At 44.1% G+C, this 22013-nt stretch overlaps 1 long non-coding RNA gene across 1 annotated transcript in view; it reads right to left on the bottom strand.

The window, feature by feature from the left end:
- Window positions 1–11180: 11180 nt before the first annotated feature.
- Window positions 11181–22013, bottom strand: part of LOC126198925 (uncharacterized) — a 105348-nt gene continuing 94515 nt past the window's right edge. The window contains exon 4 of the long non-coding RNA XR_007540113.1: window positions 11181–11272. This is a non-coding gene — a long non-coding RNA (uncharacterized LOC126198925). The remainder of the gene's footprint in view (window positions 11273–22013) is intronic.

Below are 22013 nucleotides of genomic sequence, written 5' to 3'. Positions count from 1 at the left end.
GAGGTTGTAACAATGAAAAATTGTACTGAAATGCAGGAGGATCTGCAGCGAATTGACGCATGGTGCAGGGAATGGCAATTGAATCTCAATGTAGACAAGTGTAATGTGCTGCGAATACATAGAAAGATAGATCCCTTATCATTTAGCTACAAAATAGCAGGTCAGCAACTGGAAGCAGTTAATTCAATAAATTATCTGGGAGTACGCATTAGGAGTGATTTAAAATGGAATGATCATATAAAGTTGCTCGTCGGTAAAGCAGATGCCAGACTGAGATTCATTGGAAGAATCCTAAGGAAATGCAATCCGAAAACAAAGGAAGTAGGTTACAGTACTCTTGTTCGCTCACTTCTTGAATACTGCTCAGCAGTGTGGGATCCGTACCAGATAGGGTTGATAGAAGAGATAGAGAAGATCCAACGGAGAGCAGCGCGCTTCGTTACAGGATCATTTAGTAATCGCGAAAGCGTTACGGAGATGATAGATAAACTCCAATGGAAGACTCTGCAGGAGAGACGCTCAGTAGCTCGGTACGGGCTTTTGTTAAAGTTTCGAGAACATACCTTCACCGAAGAGTCAAGCAGTATATTGCTCCCTCCTACGTATATCTCGCGAAGAGACCACGAGGATAAAATCAGAGAGATTAGAGCCCACACAGAAGCATACCGACAATCCTTCTTTCCACGAACAATACGAGACTGGAATAGAAGGGAGAACCGATAGAGGTACTCAAGGTACCCTCCGCCACACACCGTCAGATGGCTTGCGGAGTATGGATGTAGATGTAGATGTAGATTTAGGTAGGGGGAAACATTTTAATTTTTGCAGATGCGTGAATGCATATTATGGTAAGGTATTGAAAGTCATACCTCCATATGTGAGCGTAATATTCAGCTAATCATGGGAAAAGGTAAATATTCTTGGTTTCAGTGCCTCAGAGCTTACATATTTATGAAATCAGGAGAAACGCGTCAGGGTTCCTCCACATTTATTAGATGAGTACGGTCACTTCTAATTAGATTAATATTCGAGGGAGCCCTGTTTCGATACAAGGGAGAATAACAAAATTTTCAGTTTTGCTGATGACATTTTAAAATTGTCAGAGATAGCATAGGACTTACAAGATCAGCTGAACGAAATGGATAATGTGTTGAAAAGAGGTTATAAGAAGTGTATTAAGAAAAGTAAAATAAGGATAATGGATAATAGCCGAATTAAACCAGGTGATGCTCACAGGAATACACACATCAAAAAAAGTTTTGCATCACCTCGGATCCGAGATTTCCGGAACCCGTACAGAAAATTGGAATAGAGATCAACATAAACATCATTTCCGCCCTTTTTCTTGCTCATGAAAACCATCCGTTGCATGGGTGCCGCCATACAACAAGACCTTCAGAGGTGGTGGTCCACATTGCTGTACACACCGGTACCTCTAATACCCAGTAGCATGTCCTCTTGCACTGATGCATGCCTGTATTCGTCGTGGCATACTATCCACAAGTTCATCAAGGCACTCTTGGTCCAGATTGTCCCACACCTCAATGGTGATTCGGCATAGACCCCTCAGAGTGGTTGGTGAGTCACGTCGTCCATAGACAGCCCTTTTCAATCTATCCGAGGCATGTTCGATAGGGTTCATGTCTGGAGAACATGCTGGCCACTCTAGTCGGCCGATGTCGTTATCCTGAAGGAAGTCATTCACAAGATGTGCACGATGGAGGTGCAAATTACCGTCCGTGAAGACAAATGCTTCGCCAATATGCTGCCGATATGGTTGCACTATCGGTCGTAGGATGGCATTCACGTATCGTACAGCCGTTACTGTGCCTCGCATGACCACCAGCGCCGTACGTCGGCCCCATATAAAGCCATCCCAAAACAGCAGGAAACCTCCACCTTGCTACACTCGCTGGACAGTGTGTCTAAGGCATTCAGCCTGTCCGGATTGCCTCCAAACACGTATCCGACGATTGTCTGGTTGAAGGCATATGCGATACTCGTCGGTGAAGAGAACGTGATGCTAATTCTTAGCGGTCCATTCGGCAAGTTGTTGGGCCCATCTGTACCGCGCTGCATGGTGTCGTGGTTGCAAGGATGGACCTCGCCATGGACGTCGGGAGTGAAGTTGCGCATCATACAGCCCATTGCGCACAGTTTGAGTCGTAACACGACATCCTGTAGCTGCACGAAAAGCAATATTCAACATGGTGGGGTTGCCGTCCGTGTTCCTCTGAACCATAATCCGTAGGTAGCGGTCATCCATTGCAATAGTAACCCTTGGACGGCCTGAGCGAGGCATGTCATCAACATCATCAACAGTTTATGTCTCTCTGTGTGTCCTCCATGTCCGAAAAACATCGCTTTGGTTCACTCCGAGACGCCTGGACCCCTCCGTTGGTGAGAGCCCCTCCTGGCACAAAGTAACAATGCGGACGCGATCGAACCACGGTATTGACCGTCTAGACATGGTTGAACTACATGCAACACAAGCCGTGTACCTGCTTCCTGGTACAACGACTCGAACTGATTGTCTGTAGGACCCCTCCGTCTAATAGGTGCTGCTAATGCATAACTGTTTACATCTTTGTGCGGGTTTAATGACATCTCTGAACAGTCAACGGGGCTGTATCTGTGATACAATATCGACAGTCAACGTCTGTCTTCAGGAGTTCTGGGAACCGGAGTGATGCAAAACTTTTTTGATATGTGTAGATTAGGAAATGAGATATCAAAAGTAGTCGATGAATTTTGATGTTTGTGCTGTAAAATAACTGATGATAGCGAAGATATAAAACGTAGATCGACAATAGCAAGAAAATCGTTCTGAAAAAGAGAAGTTTGTTAATATCTAATATAAGTTTAAATTTTAGGAAGTTTTTCTGAAAGTAGTCTTGTATGGGCGTAAAATGTGGTAGATAAGCAGTTCAAATACTAAGAAAATAGAAGCTTTTGAACGTGATACCAAGCAAATATCCACCTACGTGACTAAATGGCCAACATGTCTGACTGCTATGGAGTACAAATTTTTCTTGGGTGAGAGGATTATTAAGGGGTGCACTGAGATTCATGATGCTGGTTGAAGAGCAACGTGAGTGATAAGTAGCGGTTCTAAGGCTGGAAAACTGTCAACGGCCGGAGAGCTGACCCCATAACCCTACATACTACATCCGAATGACTCCGTTAGCCAAGTGGTTCTAGGCGCTTCAGTCCGGAACTGCGCTGCTGCTACGGTCGCAGGTTCGAATCCTGCCTCGGGCGTGGATGTGTGTGATGTCCTTAGGTTAGTTAGGTTTCGTGGTTCTAAGTCTAGGGGACTGATGACCTCAGATGTTACGTCCCGTAGTGCTTAGAGCCATTTGAACCATTAGAAGATGGACCTATGTGGAGAGATGCATCAAACCAACCTTCAGTTGGAAGACCAAAACAAGAACAATTGCTATTTGTTCCCTCATTTTACTTTCACAGTTGTTTCTCAGCTGTGAGAAAGAGAAATTCCGACATCAGCTGCAACTAGGTGTTAAAATAAATTCAGTGGCGACAAGTGAAAATTTGCGCTGGATCAGGACTCGAACCCGTATTTCCCACTTCTCGCCTGTGGTCGCCTTAACTACGTTGACTACCTGAGCACTCTTCCCACCCATCTCAAATTTCCATACGCAGTGTCCCCCTGCCTATTATCTGCATTGCTCACAGCCTTACCTGATTCCCACAACAGGTCGAACGAAGAGTGCATCCACACTGAAGGTATCACTATTTGCCGTCAAGGCGCATATATTTATATGTGTGATGTCTGTTCTTTAAAACATGTCCGAAAGAACAGACACAATTCATGATTCTGCAGCCATGTGTATAAGAGAGGCGTTCAGTAAGTAATACAACACATTTTTCTTCGTATTATTAAGTATTCCCATACACTGCATTATTCCTCATTCTTTTCATTACAAAATCCTGTTTTTCAACAGAATCTCTGCTCAGTGCGGTGGCCTTACGCCACTTTACTGGGAGGGCGTGTGTGTCCACACAGTACACTCCGCTGGACGACGTCGAAGCCAGCGTCTTTCTGCATCAATAACCTGCCCTCATCCAAGTACTAGTTTCCATAGAGTGCATCCTTCATTGGTTCAGAAAGATGGAAGTCGGAAGGCGCGAGATCCGAGCTGTAGGGTGTACGAGGAAGAACAGACCAATGAAGTTTTGTGAACTCCTATCGAGTGCACAGAGTTATGCGGGTCTTGTTGAGCAGCGAGTTGTTTGATTGTGATCCATCGATCATCAGCACTGCAGGAGTCACAGCTGTGCGGTACGCGGAAAATCGGACAACTTCTAGGGACATTATTGCGATGAGGACGGACGTCTCGCCCAACGACTCACCGTGCTTCTGTTCAGCCAGATCTCCATAGACATTGATATCTGCGATGCTCTTATTTTGTGCCAAAAGAAACTCAATGACAGCTCTCTGCTTGGAACGTACCTCCGTTACAGACGTCATTTTGAAAGCTACATATAGCGCCGCCATCTATCGGAACGTCATGATACTACAGAGGCTGAAGCAGGAATGTTTCACGATGTCCCACAACAAATTAAACATTTTTCTCAATCAAAATTGATCGAGAAAAAATGTTGCATTATTTATTGAAGGCCCCTCGTACGTAGCGTGCATGATCGGAAACATGTGGACCGCGGGTTTTGCGGAGACGGCAGAGGGAGCGACTGCACACGCTGCTGCTGGTGACCTCGCAGCGCCCATTTGCCGGCAGTGGGCGGCGGGCGAGTTAGCGGCGGCCGGCATCTGCGCCTCATCGGCGGCGGTCAGCTCTCATTCTCTCCCTGCCAGACTCGTCAGCAGCAGCTGACGAGATTAACGGCTGCCGCGCGACGAGTGCAGCTGCGGCCCGGCGCACCACTTGTAAAAGCTGCAACCCGGCTCGCTAGGTAGCACCTCAGTGGGGAATCTGATCCAGACCTCGTGAGCCTTCTTTACTCTCCAGTCAACTCGATCTGCCCTGCGTACTTCCCTGCGAGAGAAACTGCGGTTTATGGGATACGCGTTTCAGCAAACGTCTGCTTCCGCTCCTATTTAAGAAAGACCAAGCAGAAAATAAAACTAAGCATTTCATGTAATGCACAGAGGGACACCCCAATCACGAAAAGTGTTCCACAGGAATCGTTAAGGAGGCCATTTCTGTTTTTCTCTGGGTTAGTGATATTGATAAGTGCAATCAGTGTACACAGCGCCCGTATCGTTAGCCAGAGAGCTTACCTCATAAGTATACACTGACGTGACAAGTCATGGGATACCTTCTAATATCACGTCTGACCTCATTTTGCTCGGCGTACCGCAGTATCTAGATGTGACATGGAGTCAACAAATCGTTGGAAGTCCCCTGCAGAAATACTGCCTCTATAGCTGTCCATGATTCCGAAACTGTGCCAGTGCAGGATTTTGTGCACGAACTGACATCTCGTTTATGTCCAATAAATGTTCAGTGTGACTCATGTCGCTCGAATTGTCCAGAATGTTCTTCAAACCAATTGCGAACAATTGTGTCACAGTGACATGGCGCATTGTCATCCATAAAAATTACGTCGATGTTTGGCAGCATGAAGTCCATGAATGGGTGCAAATGGTGTGCAAGTAGCCGAACACAGCCACTTCCAGTCAATGATGGGTTCAGTTGGACCAGAGAACCCAATCCCTTCCCTGTAAACACAGCCCACACAATTATTGAGCCACCAGCAGTTTGCGCAGTGCCTTGTCGTCAACTTGGGTTCATGGCTTCTTAGGGTCTGAGCCACACTCGAGTCCTACCATCAGCTCTTACCAATTGAAGCAGGGATTCATTTGACCAAGCCAAGGTTTTCCCGTCGTGTAGAGTCCAACCATTACGGTCACGGACCGAGGAGAATCGTTCCACTCGGTGTCAAGATGTTAGCAAGGGCACTCGTGTCGATCGTCCGCTGCCACTGCCCATGGACGCCAAATTTCGTCGCATTGTCCTAACGGATACGTTCGAAGAACGTCCCACATTGATTCCTGCGGTTCCTTCACGCAGTGTTGCTTCTCTGTAAGCACTGACAACTTTACGCAAACAACGCTGCTCTCAGTCGTTAAGTGAAGGCCGTCGGCCACTGTGTTGTGCGTTATGTGGGCTAATGCCTGACATTTGGTATTCGGGTACCTACTTGACGCTGTCGACCTCGAAACATTGAATTCCCTAACGATTTCCGAAATGTAATGTAAAAGTCTGTTAATTCCCGTCGTATGGCCATAATCACTCCGAACAGCCTTTCTCATGAATCATCTGAGTACAAATGACAACTCCGCCAACGCACTGCCCTCTTTTACCTTGTGTACGTGGTTGAAATGGCTCTGAGCACTATGGGACTTAACTGCGGTGGTCATCAGTCCCATAGAACTTAGAACTACTTAAACCTAACTAACCTAAGGACATCACACGCATCCACGCCCTAGGCAGGATTCGAACCTGCGACCGTAGCGGTCACGCGGCTCCAGACTGTAGCGCCTAGAACCGCTCGGCCACTTCTGCCGGCTCCTTGTGTACTTGATACTATCGCCATCTGTATATGTGCATATCGCTATCCCATAACTTTTTGTCACCTCAGTGTACTAATGAAAACTGCTTCTTTCTCTTAGCAGAGGTTTGAAGCGGGAGTCATGGGAGGGGAGCCGATGGACAGCCGGTTCGTGAGAGGAACGCTAGCTGTCGGTGTAATGGCCGCGTGAGCGAAGGAGCAGTAAGCCTTGGCAGATCGTGACGAGTAAGGGCATGCCAAGACGGGAGCAGCTAGTGGTTGCTGCAACGCTTCACATGGGTTGTATGGCAGAACTGGGTTTCTGCGGGGCAGTGTGTGTCGACTCACGGAATTGTTTGCAGCACTAAGTCCGTGCGAGCTGCTCTGCTGGTCACTACCCTTCTTGGTGAGCCGTTTTATTTGAATATTACTGTTTGGACGTTGTTCTTCAGTTTTCACCATTAGTGGCTAGCGTTAAAGCTCCTATACGTACTGTGTACTGTTTTCCTACAACACATCGGCATACTTGTTATCTGATTTGGCTTGGTTTGCTGGCCTTCTAAGCCCAATCTAGTAGCACCTCACGTTCTGTGGAACTTCAAGCCGGCTATTTGGTCGTTGGTATTCTAATTCTGGAACTTCCGTCCTGGAAATGAGGTGAAGCGAAGCAGAGGGGGGGGGGGGGGGGGGGGACTAGAAAATAAAGTGTGGTTTATTGTAACCTTACTATCAATTTAAGCTCTGAAAATTTATTATCTCTCTCTTTAAGGACTACTCTGTACAACCCCATTATTTTCAGTTGTATACATTTATTCGAAGGTGTGAGTCTCCCTTGGATATTGCTTAAGCATGAGAAGTTGTTTTTCAATTCACTTTTAGAGGAACCCGAAGATAATTTTTCACCCTTTGAAAGTGGTTTGGAGTAATTTTTAGTCTGATTTTGGAAAGGATTTTTATGCCTCTTTTAAAAGGTAAGTCAGTCTGAACTGAGCCCTTTGTAATCAATAGTTTCAATCCACCCTTGATGCCCCTCTTGTGCTCTTGTTTTAGGTTGTTTTAAGGTTAAGTATAAGACCTGATTGCTGCCACCTTTGGACATCTAGATTTAGACCTTCTGTGGTTTCTCTAAGTCGTTTAAGCTAAATGGTGAGCTGCCTTTTCCAGGACCGGTTTTGAATCGCATGAGGCATGTAGCACTGATGAACTGTGATGCCACTATGTAGCAGTACACTGATGAGCCAAAACATTACGACCACCTGCTTAGTAGCAGGTAGTCGCTGATTCCACGTATCAGGGATTCGACACTTTGTCGGTAGATTTGTGTAGGTATCTCGCTTTAGATGTCTACGTACAGGTCATGTAATTCAGATATAGAACGGGCCGCTGATTTGCGTACGCGGTGATGGCATCCGCTAGCGACCCAGATGGGTTCCATAGGATTTACATCAGGCGAATTTGGTCGCCGACACATCAACGTGAGATCACCATAACGCTCCTCAAACTATTGAAGCACAGTTCTGGCTGCGAGACACAGACAATTATACTGCAGAAAGATGACATCGCCGTCGGTGAAGACATGAAGCATGAAGAGATGCAGTTGATTCGCACTGTCAGCGTGTCTTAGATTACTACAACAGCTCCCATGCAATTGGAGGAGGACGTGTTCCATAGCATAATACTGCTCCCACGAGCCTGCGTCCGTGGCGCCCTGCACCTTTCGAGCCGCCGTTAATCTTGATGACGGCGTTTGTGGAGACGACTATCGATATAGTGTATCAAAAAATGTGAGGATTTATCCATTCGATGTTACTCTTTGACATTGTCAATGGGTATATACACGATATGTTGATTTAAAACGTATGTGGTTAAAAATACCTACGTCAAGGTCGCAAATCATCTTTATTGGTCACCGGCTTCGGCTCATTGCCGAGCCACCTTCAGATCAACCTAAAATGTTGTTCAGTGTGTAACAATCATCATTGCACATCATCGTATTCTTAAAGCTAAGTTGCCCTAAAATGAAAAATCAGAATTGGTTGTGTAAACTGACAACGTCAATCACTAGTCAGATTTATATAACCGATTACTATTTTTCATTTTAGCGCGGTTTAGCTCTAAGAATACGAAGCTCTGAAGTGATTGTCACACGATGAACGACATTTTAGACTGATCTTAAGATGGATCGTCAGGGAGCCGAAACCAGCGATCTTGAAGTAGGATTTTTATCCACACATGTTTTTATCAATTCGAGACAGATGGAAACTGTTTTATATCCCAGTGGGTTTGCTGCCCCATAATAGGTAATGTGTTGTGTTTGTCCTACTGCCATATTGTTCTCTATCCCGGCTATCTGCTCGAAAGACAGTAATATTCTTACAACGTTCGTAAATTTTATTCGCACTACTTTAAAAAATTGCGCAATCATACGGTCTTATTACTTTCAATTCAAAGCTGAGTACTATTTTCCTTCGTGGGCTCTAACAGTGCGATGCCTGTATCATGTACTATATGGACAAATCACATCCGATCCTTGCATCAGTTCCAACATGAGCTCCGTCTCTATCAAAATTGTCATCGACTGGACGCTAAACGTAAGTTTCTTGATTACATTAGGTATTCCTCAGGGTTCAATAATAGGTTTCCTTCTGTACTTGATATATGTGAGCGACCTCCCTTCTCATCTGAAACAATAAGATAAACTTACACTGTTTGCTAATGTTACAAGCTTCATTATTAATCCAATAAAAGAAACTCCAATAGAAAATGATACGAATAACGTCTTTGGAAAAGTTATTAATTGGTTTTCTGCGAATGGGTTTGCTCCGAACTTTGAAAAAGCACAGTGGATCGAATTTTGTGCTGCAAGGAGTACAGTTCCTTCAATAAATATAACACATCAACAGAAGTCAGTAGCCAAAGTACAGCATACTAAGTTTTTGGGTGTACATACTGATGAGAATCTTAGATAGAAAATTCATATTTTGTATCTCCCAAAGCGGGTAGATTCAGCAACTTCTGCAGTCAGAATAATTGCCAATTTTGAGGATATAGAAATTAGTAAGCTAACATACTTTGCTTACTTTTACTCCCTGTCATACGGAATAATATTTTGGGGTAACTCAACATTGCTCAGAATAAATTTGTTAGAACAATGTGTGGGGCTCAGAGTTGTACGTCTTGTAGGCATCTGTTTAAAAGATTAGGAATTCTTAGAACAGCCTCACAGTACATTTACTCAGTAATGAAATTTGTTCTCAACACACATGGGCCAGTTTAAAAACAACAGTGACATTCGTGATTGTAACACCAGAAGAAAGAATGACTTACACTATCCTCTACTTAACCTATCTTTGTCACAGAAAGGGGTAAAATATGCTGCTGTAAAACTATTCGACAAACCACCAGATGAAATAAAATGTCTGACAGACAGCAGTAATAGTTTCAAAAAGTAAACTAGAATCATATCTCCTTGACCTTCTGTAACAGAGATGAATTCTCGAATAAGAACAAAAAAATCTGTAGGTATAATAAATGTATTTTGTGGCATTTTAAGGGAATGGGGTAGGTATTAAAAATTTTAAGCTTTTTTTAAAAAGGAAAGAATACTTGATTCGTCTGTACATTTCTTATGCACTTGACTCGTTCCGCATCATAACGGTTGTATTGTATTGTATTATATTGTATGTTGACCTGGGGCAGAGAAACGACGGAAAGGCTCCGTCCCCGCCGCAGCCGCAGTGGTCCACAAACCCACGACGACTATCACAGTCCACCCCTCCGCCGCCCCACACAGAACCACTCTTTCAGGGTTATTATGCGGTTCGGCCCCCGGTGACACCCCCCCCCCCCCCCCCAGGTAATGTATCACACCAGACGAGTGTAACTCCTATGTTTGCGTGGTAGGGTAATGCTGGTGTATGCGTACATCTACATCTACATCTACATCCACACTCCGCAAGTCACCTGACGGTGTGTGGCGGAGACCTTGTTTGCGCAGCAATCGCCGCTGAGGTGGCATAAGGGGAACCAGCCCGCATTCGCCGAGGCAGTTGGAAAACCGCCTAAAAACCATCCATAGACTAACCGGCTCACCGGACCTCGACACAGGTCCGCCGAGCGGATTCGTGTCGGGGACCAGGCGCTCCTCCCCAATACGGAAAGCCGTGCGTTAGACCAAAAACGGCTAACCGGGCGGGCATCATAACGGTTACCGTGAGGTGGAACACAAAACTAACAAACTAACTAACTATAAGGCTCATCGAAACGTCCATACCCCACGCTCCTCAAACTGATACCGCTTTGCTTCTAACGAACTCTGAGTGGCGAGAGGTCAATCTGACGACTGTCCTGGCCGCGCACCTACCTTTTCCGTTTCCGACGTCGCCGGCAGCGAGCCAGGCAGCTGCGGGAAGGCGGAGGCGCAGAGAGCGGCGCTCCCGGCGGCCGACGCGGGGGCCGAACCAGAGGCTGTCGCGGGCGCCGTCGCCGTCGCCGTAGCTGGAGCTGGAGCTGGAGCCGGCGTGCCCACGGCCCACCCTGGGGAAGGCGAGCAGGCCACGCCGCTTGGTGCCGGCGCGCGTCTCGTCCTGGCCGAGGCCGGCGCGGCCGACTCGCGGCCCGAACCACAGCGAGGCCGCCGCCCCCGGCGTGTCGGCGCCGTCGCGCCGGCCGACGCGAGCGTTCGCCACCAGGCCCTTGCGCTTGTGGCCCTCAAAGGGCGACGGCTGCTCTGCAACTGACCGACACGCCGTACTGTCAGTGGCTTAGATTCACTTTGTAAACGAGAGGTTAAGCTGGCTGGAGGACCGTGTGTGGGACGATAAGCAAAGCAAAGCAAAGCATGTAAAACACACACACACGCACAAACTTGGAGAAGACTGAGCATAGGGAGGATTCTAATGAGGTAGTATGCAGCAGCAACAACGTTAATGTCGTGGGGGAAGCTACACTACCGGCCACTAAAATTGCTACACCACGAATATGACGTGCTACAGGCGCGAAATTTAACCGACAGGAAGAAGATACTGTGATATGCAAATGATTAGCTTTTCAGAGCAGTCACACAAGGTTGGCGCCGGTAGCGACACTTACGTATAACGTGCTGACGTGAGAAAAATTGGCAACCGATTTCTCCTACACAAACAGCAGTTGACCGGCGTTGCCTGGTGAAACGTTGTTGTGATGCCTCATGTAAGGAGGAGAAATGCGTACCATCACGTTTCCGACTTTGATAAAGGTCGGTTTGTAGCCTATCGCGATTGCGGTTTATCGTATCGCGACATTGCTGCTCGCGTTGGTCGAGATCCAATGCCTGTTAGCAGAATATGGAATCGGTGGGTTCAGGAGGGTAATACGGAACGTCGTGCTGGATTCCAACGACCTCGTATCACTAGCAGTCGAGATGACACGCATCTTATCCGCGTGGCTGTAACGGATCGTGCAGCCACGTCTCGGTACCTGTGTCAACAGATGGGGACGTTTGCAAGACAGAAACCATCTGCACGAACAGTTCGACGACGTTTGCAGCAGCATGGACTATGAGCTCGGAGACCATGGCTGCTGTTACCCTTGACGCTGCAACACAGACAGGAGCGCCTGCGATGGTGTACTCAACGACGAACCTAGGTGCACGAATGGCGAAACATAATTTTTTCAGATGAATCCAGGTTCTGTTTACAGCATCATGATGGTCGCATCCGTGTTTGGCGGCATCGCGGTGAACGCACATTGGAAGCGTGTATTCGTCATCGCCATACTGGCGTATCACCCGGCGTGACGGTACGGGGTGCCATTGGTTACACGTCTCGGTCACCCCTTGTTCGCATTGACGGTACTTTGAACAGTGGACGTTACATTTCAGATATGTTACGACCCGTGGCTCTATCCTTCATTCGATTCCTACGAAACGCTACATTTCAGCAGGATAATGCACGACCGCATGTTGCAGGTCCTGTACGGGCCTTTCTGGATACAGAAAATGTTCGACTGCTGCCTAAGGCAGCACATTCTCCAGATCTTTCACCAATTGAAAACGTCTGGTCAATGGTGGCCGAGCAACTGTTTCGTCACAAAACGGCAGTCGCTATTCTTGATGAACTGTGGTATCGTGTTGAAGCTGCATGGGCAGCTGTACCTGTACACGCCATCCAAGCTCTGTTTGACTCAATGCCCAGGCTTATCAAGGCCGTTATTACGGCCAGAGGTAGTTGTTCTGGGTAGTGATTTCTCAGGATCTATGCACCCAAATTGCGTGAAAATGTAATCACATGTCAGTTCTAGTATAATATATTTGTCCAATAAATACTCGTTTATCATCTGCATTTCTTCTTAGTGTAGCAATTTTAATGGCCAGTAGTGTACATTATCAAAAGGTATCTTTGACTCTTATCTAGCGATACTGTAATAAGCTGGAGATGAGATTTGTCTTGTACCAGGGGTAGAAGGTGATTTGTTGTTAGGGGTTGATGAAAGTGTTGATTTAAGTGCTGGCGCTCGGTATGAGGAGGCTGAAACTACTGAGATGGATTTATTGGACGAAGGAATCTGTGCATTTATCTCCACTGAGAGGGGAGAGCAGACGACTCTTGATGAAAACGAGAATTGTGACTGAATGTTGGACATGGATTATGCTGTGATGGACTGGTCACATGCCATAATGCACCAAATATGTTTTCCTGTTATGTGGGTCGAAAAATATGAGACCACAAGGGAGCTTGAGAACTGAATGGATGAAACAGATGTCAGAGAATTGTTCAGTGATCTATTTAAAGGGGACAATGGCACTGTCAGTTCGTCAGTGATCAAAATGTGCGCAATGGAAGCTGAAGAGTGAGGAATGGATATCGAAAATGACCTGTTAAGGGAGAAATGTTTGCAGGGGAATATAACTGAAAATGCACAGCTCACTATAGAAATTCACGTATGTAACGAAAATGTGTGCGTTTTTATCGGTTCTGTCATCAATGTTTTGGCAATGTAAGAAAATTTTGTGAATAGTAGTAAGGACAAAAAAAAAAGATAACTTTTGCAGTCGTGGGGTGAAAATTAAAACTGCTATGAAATGATAAACAAATCTAGAAGAGATGTTACTAGGCTTTTTTTTAAGTGGTGAAATTGAATTTTGCATGAGATGTTTCACTGTAAAAGGGTTCGTGAAAGATATTATACTGGTCAGACTTTATGAAAAATATAAAACTTTGCTAAATTGTGAGGAGAAAGTGTTTGGATGTCGAGAACGAGGGCAGACAAGAAAAATTAAAATTCAAAAAGTTTGAGTTGGGCACAGACCTCTTGAAAATATAAAACTTCGACAAATTGTGAGAAGAAGTGTTCATAAGTCGAGCACAAGGACAAACAAGGACAATATGTGTTCAAAAAAAGTGTTCAGTGGCGAACAGAAAAAGGTGCATCTGTACGCCACAATTATGCCAGAGCTATCTGACGAGATACTACTTAATTGATTGTAACTGAGCGTGATACGTGTGTAAGATTTCTTTGACAAAATTATATGTTTCATGAGACCTTGAGTACTGATAACATCGTGGTCTATGAAAGAATAAAGAGCTATATATTTGGTGCATGGAGGAAGACCTGAAAGCATGAAGGTAGGGAGTAAAGCCGGTATAATTTTGGTGCGTGTGGGTCGATAATATTGTTTTATGGTTTCATAATCTGAAGTGTAATATAACCCAATTTAAAAGTAAATTTTTGTGGGACAATTTCACTGGAAAATTTTAGTTTCATATATACATTATTTAAGATGAGTATGTAAGCAAGTTGTCTGCTCGAGCGAAAAATTTATACTGGAGGATTAAAACTAATTGTAAAAGTGGGGGGACATATAAGGTTTGTTATTCAAAATCATCGGTGAGAAAATTTAGGGACTATTAGAATCGTATAGAGATTTTTATTTAAAGTCCTGTGTTTATTCGGATTCCATAATGAATGACAAATATTAGTTGTCTGCTGAGTTTAATGAATTCTGCTAGTATTAAAGCCATGTTTTCTTGAGGGAAGGACCACGAGTTAAATTCGTTTTGAAGCAATTGGTTTTCTCAGATGGATAATTATTTTGTGATGCTTGGTAAAGCACACACCAGTAAAGTTGAACACAGTAATATATTTTCTGCCATCCTACTCTCATGTGTATTCGAAAATGTTTTATGGTCAAAGAGCTCATTATTTACGAAACAGCTACCGACATGAACTCTCGTCCACCTTTGCTGAAAGCGTATCACATTGGAACAACGGAACTGTTGTCATTACAGCCTATGCAGCACTATGTACTATTGAAATTGGAGATAAACTACAACGCTATGTGGAAGCTAACTGATACACAGCAGGAAAAGGATAACGAAATATTTGCAGTAACAAAATTCGTTTACTACAGTGCTTCTTTGAATCATGTAGTGAACCGAAATCCGAAGCAATGACTGGCGTAAAAGGCCAGAATTTTTCACGATATCACAAAATGTACAGTTGCTCATTAGAGCTGGGTAGGCTCCTTCATTGGATGGGAGGATTTAGGAGTGTCTGGCCAAAACGTCAGAGACGAAACTTTCTGAAATCATTCCCGTAAACAGTCACACTGAAAGGGCAACGTCATAGTAAGATGATTATTAATCCAAACGGAATGAGCTTTTAACCGATTTGGTTACGAATCCAATATTGAAGATCATTGACAACTGTCATATGGTTCTTTTAGTTGAGAACAGTGAGATCTCTGTGCTAGATATTTAGGTTTGCAAATACTGCAAAAGGATATTCTGACATCTAAAATGCTCGGTTTTATACCTAATAAAAACCATGGATACCGCCTCGATCATTATATATGATGTCCGATCACAACGGAAAGTTTATGGGACTGATAGTGAAACACTTAGGGTTTTAGATCTAAAATTAGTTGAATTTTTACATTATACCCTTTTTGGGTACATATACTTTGGTTGTTGAGTCTACAGTGAATAGATCCTGACAACGGGAAGTTTATGGGACTGGTAGTGAAAGACTGAGTTTTTTAGATCTAAAAATCTAAAATTAGTTGAATTCTTACATAATATCCTTTTCGGGTATATGTACTTTGGAGTGAGTGTACAGTAAATGGATCCACACCTCAGATGCTGTTCTTATAAATATCCATCTGTAGCTACCATAATCTTTTTACTACTAACCAAAAATTTCTTTACGTAAGGAATCGACGTACAATAGTATTAACTATATTGTATACAGGTGTATCACCTACATCTGCATCTGTAGTCGTGAATCACTATGTCTAGGTCTAAATGGATATTACTAAAAATTCAAGCAGGTAGAATTTCACCGTAATATATAACAGCCTCATCTGCGAAAAGTTTGACATTGACGTTAAAACTACCGACTAAGTCATTAATAAATAATATGGATAGTTATGGTTCGCTAAGACTTATCAATGTTACTTCAATTTCCGTAAATGATTATCCTTTCAGGAACTGATTATATTGTATGTATATGTACTAAGTACAATATATGCAGATACACTGATGACATTGTGTGCAGGTACACAAAATATGCTCTGAGCAGCTTTACAGTGTTATGGTATACAGGCATAGTAACTAACCCCGCACTCAGATGCGCCAAGTGCTTGTTGGAAATTTGTGGTAAGCTCCTATGGGACCAAACTTCTGTCATCATCCTTCCCTAGGCTTACAGATTACTTAATTTATCTTAAACTGGTTTACGCTAGGACGACACATACACCCATGCCCGAGGGAGGACTCGAACCTCCGACGGGGAGAGCCGCGTGAACCCTGGCAACGCGCCTAAGACCGTGCGGCTACACCGCGCGGTAAGTGTTTGTTAATCATGCAATATCGGCAGATGCTGACACACCACGTAAATCAGCTGCTTGTATATTGAAGTTACACTCGCGTCACGTTTTGAATTTTAGCAAAGGACCTGCGAAGTGTCCACTTAGTCTGTTAGAATCACGACATTTATGACGTAACCAACACTTGGAACCGGCAAACGTATGAATTATATTTTCGGTACAAAATGTAAAAAATTTGAGCATAGATGAATAACTCGATATTCTCCTGCAGTTGCAATACCTTTATTCAGGAAGCGACGCTTTGTATGCGTTCGCCTACATGATATCCATACTGCAGGTGCGCGTTCAATTTTTTAATCAGGAAAAGTCTCAAAATTTTGATCATTTAAGTGAAAAATCAATCGTCCGTTTACAGCGTTTGTGATCCTTGTCGCTTGAATTTTATCGTGTAGAATATTTTGTGCTCTCTATATAATTGACCGGTATTCGAGCTCTGCAAATATGTTTACCAGCTGCTGTTCAACGACTAAATGGATTGCGCTTGTAATTAGTGCGTAATAACAAAGTATTAACGAGATTTTAATGGACACATGAGTGCTGTGATGTTCCACAAGGAAAAAAGAATCATGGTGCGGAAGATTAGGTGACCACGATGGGTAAACGAGTTGACTTTGCTACTTAAAACATCTCATGTATCGGCGGCACGCTACTGATATAGAGTAAGTTGTTTGTTTAAATTTCGAGAGGTGTCACAGTGAATCAAAGCATAGGCAATGATCATACAGAAGCTACGACAATACAAAATCTGCTTCTTAAAAGAATTTGGCATGTTCTAAATGATTAGACAATTACGTAATGGTGTACATTCACTAACACCAATTGGACATAGTGCTCTTCCTAGCATTACGGAGACAAAGCTTATAGTGTGTATGCGATCCTCGTATACCCATCTGTAACAGGACGTACAGGGGATGGAGAAAGTAGGGCAACACAGTTAGAAATGCACAGCAGATGCTAGCCAAGTATGTTGCGCTGTAGTATTTGTCCACAAACGGCACCTCTGCAATGTCCTCAGTACGTTGCAGGTATCACTCGTGGGCACAACAGTGTTCTCTGTTTTTGTGACTGCATTGTGTCGGAGCTAAGTGAACTCGAACGTGGGCAAATTGTTGGTGATCTTATGGTGGTGCTTCCGTAACCAAGGAAACCGAAGTGTGTGGTGTTTTAAGAGGCACCGCATAGAAGATTTATACTGCATACAGGAATTGCGAAAAATATCATCCGCTGTGTCAACCCGGAAGATCGTGACAGATGGCCATTGACGAGCACTGTGACAAAAATTAAGAGGATAACAGCTGCAAAAGTCACAGCAGAACTGGATGTCGCACTCGTGAACCGAGCCAGCACCAAAACAACAAGAGGGGAGCTGCTTAGACAGGGAATTGCAGCGCAAGTTGAAATTCGAAAATTGCTCATCGAAGATGCATATTCTCATACTAAGGAAACGTGGTGCCGAAGCCATGAAACATGGACTACTGAGCAATGGGAGAACGTCATTTGGTCGGATGAGACTTGTTTTACACTGTTTAGAACTTCTTGTCGAGTTTATGAACAAAGAGTGAAACAAGGGGTGGGAGGGAGGAGGGTTCGGTGTTAATTTGGGTAGACATACAATGGTATTCCATGGACCCCATTGTTATTCTGCAAGGTCGCATTACTGCCAGCGATTATGTAATCATTTCTACATCAACATCTACATACATACTCCGCAAGCCGCCGTAAAGTAGTATCCTTCGAAGAAAAAAAAAAAAAAAGGTTCAAATGGCTCTGAGCACTATGGGACTTAACTTCTGAGGTCATCAGTCCTCTAGAACTTAGAACTACCTAAACCTCACTAACCTAAGGACATCACAAACATCCATGCCCGAGGCAGGATGCGAACCTGCGAGCGTGGCGGTCGCACGGTTCCAGACTGTAGCGCCTAGAACCTGCTCGGCCACCCTGGCCGGCAGTATTCTTCGAAAGGAATGTCTTCCTTCCTCCAGGAATTCCCACTTGAGCTCTCGAAGCATACCCATAACACTTGCATGCTGATCGAACTTACCGGTAGCAAATCTAGCAGCTTGTATCTGCATAGCCTCGATGTCATCTTTCATTCCGACCTTGTGTGGATCCCGAACATTCGATCAGTACTCAAGATTATATGCGGTCTCGTTTATAGGTCAACCACTCTTTCCTAAAATTCTCCCAATAAACCGAAGTCGACTATTCGCCTTCCCTACCACAACCCTCACATGCTTGTTCCATTTCATATCGCTTCGCAACGTTACGCCCAGATATTTCAACGACATTAATGTGTCAAGCAGGACACCACCAATGCTGTATCCTGACATTACGGATTTGCTTTCGCTACTCATCCGCATGAACTTACATTTTTCTACATTAAGAGCCGACTGCTATTCATCACATCAACTGAAAATTTTGTGTAAGTCATATTGTATCAACCGACGGTCACTTATCTTCGAAAACTTCCTGTATACCATGGCATCACCAGCGAACAACAGCACATTGCTGCCCACCCTGACAGCCAGATTATTTATGTATATGGAAAATAGCAACAGATCCATCACACTTCCATGGGGTGCTCCTGATGTTACTCCTGACTTCGATGAACACTAGCCGTCGAGGACAACATACTGGGTTCTATTACTTAACAAGTCTTCAGTCAGTCACATATTTGGGAGCCTGTTCCGAATGCACGTACCTTCGGTAATAGTCTCCAGTGGGATACCGTGGCGAATGCTTTTCGGAAACCTAGGAATATGGAATCTGCCTGTTGTCCTTCATCCATACTTCGCAGAATATCATGTGAGAAAAGAGCAAGCTGGGTTTCGGACGAGCGAAGCTTTCTGAAGCCGTGCTGATTCGTGGACATGAGCTTTCCGGTCGCTACAACATTTTTTATATTCGAACTCAGAAAATGCTCTAGAATTCCCGTCGCTTGGCACTTTGCGCTGGAAGAGAGATTCGTGACAAATGCAAAATAAGAAAGGGGCCAATGGTGCGGAGTGCTCTTTGTGAAACCAAATTGGGATTCCATACAGACCTGGCGACTTATTTGTTTTCAACTCTTTCAGCTGTTTCTCTATGTCAGGGATGCTTAATACTATATCTTCCATACGGAATTCTGTGCGATGGTCAAGCGACGGTACGTTTGTAAGATTCTCCTACTTCGCTTTCCTTGTGCTGTTTTATACTGCCAAACCAGACTTGTCAACGAGTGACTGGATGGAAGCCTTAGACCTGCTTAGAGATTTTAAATAGGACCAGAATTTTTTCGCGTTCTCCGTCAGATCTTTAGCCAAGACATGACGGTGGTAGCTGTTGTATGGTTAGCGGATAGATGACTTCGGCTGATCAGATCTATCCCATGGTACAATGTTTGTTCACAAGTGGTGTCGTTGTGTTCCAAGAGGACAGGGCCTCTGTTCACACAGCCCACATCGCCCAGAACTGGTTTTGGGAGCACGAGGGTGAATTGTTGCATCTCTTCCGGCCACCACAGACCTCAATATTTTTGAGCCTTTGTGGTCTACTTCGGATAGAAGTGTGTGTGATCACAGTCCATCTCCATCATTGTTACTCGAAGTTGCCACTGTTTTGCAAGAAGAGTGGTAGAAGATTCCCTTGAAAACCATGCAGGACCTTATTTACCCATTTCAAAACGACTGAAAGCTGTTTTGAATGCAAACGGTTTTCCTACACTCTATTAGTGAAGGCAATGTGTGATGTTTGTAGTTGTTCCATATTTTTGCCCACTTCTTGTTCCTCGCGGTGATGGAAATATTCTCGCCGTCGCGGAGTGAAGTGGCACAGTGGCAAGACACAGGACCCGTGTGTCATAGGACGGTAAAGCACTTGCCTGCGAAAGGCAAAGGTCCGAGTTTGAGTCTTACACAGTTGTAATCTACCAGGAACTTTCATATTAGTGCACACTCCGCTGCAGAGTGAAAATCTCATTCTCGTCTCTAGATCTTTTTAAAAATATTTCTTCGAAAATCAAGTGCAAAATCAAAACTGTGTCTATGTATTTATAACATTCCTAAAAGTCAACCTGATCGTCATCTAACAGATCCACAACTTTCTTTTCCATTATTCTGTATACTGTACTTGTCAGCTACTTCGGTGCATGAGCTGTGAACCTGATTGTGCGATAGTTCTCGCACTTTCCTTCGAAACTGTACGGGAGTTAGTTTTCAAAAGTCCGATGGCTTGTTTACAATCTCATAGATTGTACACACCGTCTTTAACAGTCGTTGTGGTTGTCACTTCCCTCAATAACTTTAGAAATTAAGAAGGTATGTCATCCATGTTTCCTGCTTTTCTCATCGAGAACGTCACTCCAGAACATCTTGAGAGGTCAACAGAGGATTAGGCGAAACAATGAAGGGCAAAATATTACGATTTAAATTCCCATCGACTACGAGGTCATTAGACTGCGCTTTGTGGGCAGAACACTTAGAAGATGCGACAAACCCACTAAAGAGACAGCCTACATTACACTTGTCCGCCCTCTGCTGGAATATGGCTGCTCGGTATGGGATCCTTACCAGCTATGATTGACTGAGGACATCGAAAAAGTGCAAAGAGCAGCTCGTTTCGTGTTATCGCGCAATAGGGGTGAGAGTGTCACTGAAATGATACGCGAGTTGGGATGGCAATCACTGAAACACAGGCGGTTTTCTTTACGAAATTTCAATCACCAGCTTTCTCTTCCGAATTTGAAAATATCTTGTTGACACCCACCTATGTGGGGAGAAATGATCATCATAATAAAATAAGAGAAATTAGAGCTCGAACGGAAAGATTTCTTTTTCCCACGCGCCATTCGAGAGTGGAATGGTAGTGAAGTAGTATGAAATGGGTTCAGTGAACCCTCTGCCAAGCACTTCAGTGTGAATTTCAGAGTAACCATGTACATGTAGATGTCGAAACGAGGCTCAAGCACGAATTAGGGATGCGTGGCGAAGCAAAATGGCCCAGCCCTTTATCAAATGGAGTACTCCAGCAACTGGCGTTAGTGATTTAAAAAAAACCAAAATCTATATGGCCGGACAGGGATCTGAATGGGCAAAAATATTGAACAACTACAAATATCACACATTGCCTTCACTAATAGGGTGTAGGGAAATTGCATTCAAAACAGCTTTCAGTCGTTTTGGAATGGGTAAATAAGGTCCTGTATAGTTTTCAAGGGAGAAGGAGCGCGATTAAATCAAGATAAAATGATATCAGTGTCAAGATTCACTGATGACTCAGTGATAGTGAGGAGTAACTGCAGGAGCTGTTAAATGGATTTACAGTCTAATGAGTATAGAATACGGATTGTGAGTAAACCAAAGCAAGTCGAAAGAAATGAGGAGTAGCAGAAACGATTGTTTTAGTCGCCCAGCGTCTCAGTATATGCTCAAACAACAGGCATTACCGTGTATATTCTTTTTCTCCTGATTAATTGGTATGAGTATTTACCGTCCAGTACCTCACTGTCGACTTCAAAATACGTAATAAGTTAAACACTATTCATTGTTATTGCCAAGAGAGCTTATACTGGCATGCATTTCATCGTCACGCTGAAAAAAATCTTTTGTCATTTAAAGGGTTAACTCGGTAA

This window comes from Schistocerca nitens, chromosome 8, assembly GCF_023898315.1.
Source record: "Schistocerca nitens isolate TAMUIC-IGC-003100 chromosome 8, iqSchNite1.1, whole genome shotgun sequence".
NCBI classification, from domain to species: domain Eukaryota; kingdom Metazoa; phylum Arthropoda; class Insecta; order Orthoptera; family Acrididae; genus Schistocerca; species Schistocerca nitens.
The sequence above is the reverse complement of the archived record's forward strand: the minus strand, read 5'-3'. Positions and strand labels throughout refer to the sequence as shown.